Genomic DNA, 5,484 nt, shown 5'->3' on the forward strand with positions numbered 1-5,484 from the left:
GCTCCCTTTATGTTGGTGTGACTTTTTAAAAAAATACAGTGTCTTCTTAGATGTAGAAACAGTTTGATCTGTTAATGTGTAAGAACAGCTGGATAATTGTGTCATCATCTAAACCGAGAACTTAAATCATTACCAGGAGAAGTAGCTGGGGATAGTCGCCTTTTTTGTTTATCTGTTTATTTTCTGGAACTGATACATTATTTCAAATACTACACAATTAGAAGTGATTCCAATTCCACCTTGGAATGTTTGCAACATTTACATTGTTTTGAATTAAAGGTATCTGTCTTAGTCTGTTTGTGCTGCTATAACAGAATATCACACACTGGGTAATTTATAAAGAACAACAATTTATTTCTTACAGTTTTGGAGCCTGAGAAGTCCAAGATCAAGGCACTGGCACTGGTGTCTTGGAAGCTCTCGGCTTCCAAGATGGCGCCTTGTTGCTGTGTCCTCATGTGGCAGAAGGAAGAGGGGCGAGAGGACCTAAGCTAGTTCCTCCCGCCCCTTTTGTAAAGCACTAATCCATTTATAAGGGCTGAGCCTTCATGACTTAACCCCTTCCCCAAAGTTCCCACCTCTTAATACCACCACAGTGGGGATTAAGTCTTAACATATGAATTTGAGGGGACAAAAGCATTCAAACTATAGCAAAGTCTTTATGTAGCTTTTTAAATAAACTACTTGTACTAGAAAAATAAGGCTAGAAAAATAAAAATTTATCAATATAACAAAATATTGTAAAAGAGATGATTTTTATCATTCTATCTCATTCTAACATTATCATTTTTAAACTGAAAAAAGTGTGTGCTGTTTATTTAAAATTACTCTTTGTTTTTTAGGCTCTGAATTACACTTTTAAATTACTTGGGCAGATCTCATTTGCCAATCTGAAGCTCGGTTTTTCCCTTTGTGAGTGGGCTAATTTTTAGGGCGTTGGCACGTGTATTTTTTTGGTGGTAGCATTGCCCTTCGAAGTTCAATCCCGGGGTTGGGGGAGTCAGTTAATGAGGCATGTTCTGAGTCCCCACGGGCATCCTGAAAATGCAAAGGAAGAAATAGACTACAGGCAATTGTAAGGGAGGTGTCAAAGTTAACATGAGCAAGTTTTCAAGTCAAATGGCCAGAGTCTGGCCAGGCGCGGTGACTTATGCCCATAATCCCAGCGCTTTGGAAGGCTGAGGCAGGAGGAACTCCTGAGGCCAGGAGTTTGAGACCAGCCTAGGCAACATAGCAAGACTCTGTTTCTACAAAAAATAAATTTAAAAATTAGCCAGATGTGGTGGTACGCACCTATACTCTTAGATACTCAGGAGGTTGAAGCGGGAGGATCACTTGAGCCCAGGAGTTCGAGGTTACAGTGAGCTATGATTGTGCCACTGCACTCTAGCCCGGGCAATAGAAACAGAGTGAGACCCTCTCTCTTAAAAAAAAATAAAAATAAAAAAGGTCGGAATTCAAATCTTGGCTTCAACATTTACTGTGAATTTGTTCTTTTTAGGCCTCAGCTTCCTCATCTTTAAATTAGGTATAATAGTTACTATTTTTTACGAATTTTACTAATTTGTATAACAAACTACCCCCAAACTTAGTAGCATAAGACAACCATTTAGTATGTGCATGGATTCTGTGGGTGAGGAATTTGGACAGAGCACAGGTGGTTGGCTTACTTCTCTGCATGGTGGGGAGTTAGGACAGGGCACATCCAGTATGACTTGTCGCTGCTCTCTGAATTTTGGGGCCTCTCCTGGAAGACTCAGTCACATGTCTGTGACTTCCACCGGCTGTCAGCTGGGGGCCTCAGTTCCTCTCCACCTGGGCTTCTCCATGTGCTATCTCTGTGGGGGCTCCTTTGGGCTTCTCCACAGCCTGATGACTGGCTTCCTCAGAGTGAGTGTCTCAAAAAGAGCAAGCCAGGTGGAAGCTGTATCACCTCTTCTTAACCTAGTCTCAGAAGTCCCACAGTAACACTTCTACTGCACTCTGCTCTCTGGAAGTGAGTCACCAAGGCTGGTCCACATTCAAGGGGAGAGGAATTAGATTCTACCTTTTGCACAAGGAATGCTACTAAAGAATTTGCTAAGGTTCAGGGGATTCTGGTTATCTGAGTGTTCATAATCCAAGTTCCCATATTGACCAGGTTGCCAAGGGAAGCAAAAGTCATCATAACAAGGAAATATTCACCAATGAACCGAGATTTCCTGCCTCCTCTCTCGCCCCAACATTCTTCCTCACTGAAGCTGAGGACTCTGTGCACCAAGCCCGGTCAAGCCAAAGTCTTTACTGCTCAGCCTCCCCCGGTAGCCCAGTGTGAATGACTACAGCACACAACACAAGGCAAGCATTTGCAAAGCATTATTGCAAGTCTTGCAGAAGGTTCTGGATCTCATGCAGCCATTAAGAAGGATGTAGGAAAACTGCTAGAATCACATGCAAAACCAACAGCAAACACGGATGTGACAGAGTTAAACTAGTTAATAAGCAGAAAAAAGAAAATCAATAAGAACATAACAGGCACTTCAAGAAAGCATGGTTTTAGGATAAATAAACTGCTACGTATTTGGACAACTGGAATGTTAAATGGTCATCAAAATGAGTGACTATGGGGCCCGGCGCGGTGGCTCACGCCTGTAATCCTAGCTCTCTGGGAGGCCGAGGCGGGCGGATTGTTTGAGCTCAGGAGTTCGATACCAGCCTGAGCAAGAGCGAGACCCTGTCTCTACTAAAAATAGAAAGAAATTAATCGGACAACTAAAAATATATAGAAAAAACTAGCAGGGCATGGTGGCGCATGCCTGTAGTCCCAGCTACTCAGAAGGCTGAAGCAGGAGGATCGCTTGAGCCCAGGAGTTTGAGGTTGTTGTGAGCTAGGATGGCTCCACGGCACTCTAGCCTGGGCAACACAGAGAGACTCTGTCTCAAAAAAAAAAAAAAAAAATGAGTGACTATGACTATAGCAACACACACCAATATGGTAGAATCTTAGCAATTAAGTGAAAAAAGTACTAACAGAAGATATACAGTTAAAAACAACCGTGTGTGCATATATATATATATACACACACACTTATTAGGACTATATAGAGCACCATACAACTATAAAACTGTCTAAAGGGTATTGAACTCGCCGTTCTGGATAATGATCACCTTGGGCCAGGGAGGAAGTGAAATGGATTGGGGAGACCATACAGTCAGAGACAAATTGCTAACAAAATCCCAATCTTATTTTGGGTGGAGGATTTGAGGGTGCCTATTATACTATTAAAAATCACTAATATTTAAAAAGTAAATAAAAGAGAGCCACACATGAACCAATGAGGATATATCATGAACCAAGAATTATGACAAATCTAATAGTGTATATGAGGTAAAATAAACAATATCAAAATAAAACAGGGATAATAACAACATTCGCCTCATAAAAGTATTGTGAGGATTAAATGAATTAATATATTTTAAACATTCAGAACAGTTCCTGGCACACAGAAAGCACTATACTATAGAAGTACTTCTGCTATCATTGTTTTTACTTTATGCCAAGGGTTAACTACCATTTATTAGCACGTGAAACTACTGTTCATTAAGCTGTGTTGCAGCGGACACTGTTAGCTTTCTTCCCAGATACTTATTTCCTCTTTCTTTGCTACTGGGAGTCTGCTTTTTTTCAGGATGGCAATGAGCCCAGACCCAGGCAAAATATTTGCCTTTCCAGATATTTGCTCGTATAGAGGGTATCCACGGGAAACAGTCCTAGCAGATGGCATATAAGCAGAAATCTCCAGGGGGCTCTGGGAAAACTTTTGCTTTTCCTGATAAAAGAAGATGATGTGGCTGGCTCTATCCTTATATCTTCCTTTTCCTTGCCTTAAATGTGATGTGATGCCTGGAGCCTCAGCAGCTATCTTGTTACTGAGGCAACAGGCATGAAGACAAAAGCAGGTATGCTAAGAATGTCAACATGAAAGAGAGAACGAGTCTTATTTTACTTTTTACATTTTATTGATTACTCTTGAAGTTGAGCATTCTTCTAAGTACTGATATGTGATTTTAAAAAATCTATGTCTAAATTAGCCTTAAAATTATTTTGATAAGCATAAAATAAAAAAATTCAAAGTCATGAGAAAGCATTGAGGCATAATTTAATTAATAATATTTTTCTCTCAGTGAGACCTAAAATAATGATGCATTTTGTGGCTGATGGCATCTTAGATTTACTCAGTTATGGTAAGAACTTCATATTTTCAGTTCTCACAATTTGATTTGTGATCCCAGCAGAAGATGTTGCTGGATCTCTTGCAACATTGGGTCGGGGGAGAAAAATTAAAATGGCATTGAACACATTATAAAGCTTTGCAGCCTAGTTTACCCATATCAGTTAAGAATGCATTTGGCTGCAGAGAACAGAGACTCAAACAACAGTCGTGTAAACAAATAGAGATTTATTTTCTTTTCATAACAGGAAATCTGGCAGTGGCAGTCTGGGTGGCTAAGAAAAGATTAGACAGAAAACTGCTGGGTTTTTTTTAAGCTTTTGAGCATATGTAAGTATCTTTCCCCCTCAACTATTGCATTAGTTATCCATTGCTCTGTATGAATTACCTCAAATCTTAGACACTGTGATGATAAACATTTATTATCTCACAGTCTCTGTGAGGTGGGAATGCAGGAGTGGCTCGGGTGGGGTTCTGCTCAGGGTCTCCCACGGGCTTACAGTTAAACTGTTGGCTCGAGCTGTCGTCAGCTGAAGGCTCTACTTGGGGGTGGGATCCCCATCCCAGCCCTCTCATGACTGTTGGCAAGAGGCCTCGGTTCCTTGCCGGCTATGGGCCAGAGCACTCAGTTCCTCACCTGGGCCTTTCTATAGGCTGCCCAAGTTTCCTGATGACACGGCAACTGGCTTTCTCCAGAGCAAGTGATGAGAGAGAGAAAGAGAGAGGGAGAGGGAAAGAGAGGACAATGGAAGCTGCAGTATCTTTTATAATTTTATAACGTCATCTCAGAAGTGACATCCATCCCTTCAACTGTATTTAATTGGTCACACACAGTGACTCTGCCGGGGACTGTGGGGAGAGGACAATGTAAGGGTATAAATACCAGGAGGCAGGGATTATTAAGGGCAAACTTGAGGCTGGCTACCACATCTCTGTGTGTGTGTGCGTGTGTGTATGTGAAAAGCATAATTAATTAAAAATGGAAAAATAAATAACTAAAAAACTCTAGATAAAAACAAAACACCAAATAGCTGCTACTAATTCACTCTTCCACCAAAAATATATATACATGCCTGTTTCAGCACATATTCGCCATCATTTGGTATTATTTGAAAATCCTTTTCTATTTTGATTTATTCTTGTCATTTAACCTATGTAGCACATAAAAAGTAGTCTTTTAATTTTTGTATCTTATTGCTTATTCCTAAGGTTGAACATTTAAAAAGTATTTTTTAACCAGTTTTACTGCTTTTTCAGCAAGTTATGTCATTTA

The sequence above is a fragment of the Propithecus coquereli genome, unplaced genomic scaffold (genome assembly GCF_000956105.1).
Source record: "Propithecus coquereli isolate 6110/MARCELLA unplaced genomic scaffold, Pcoq_1.0 Scaffold248, whole genome shotgun sequence".
NCBI classification, from domain to species: domain Eukaryota; kingdom Metazoa; phylum Chordata; class Mammalia; order Primates; family Indriidae; genus Propithecus; species Propithecus coquereli.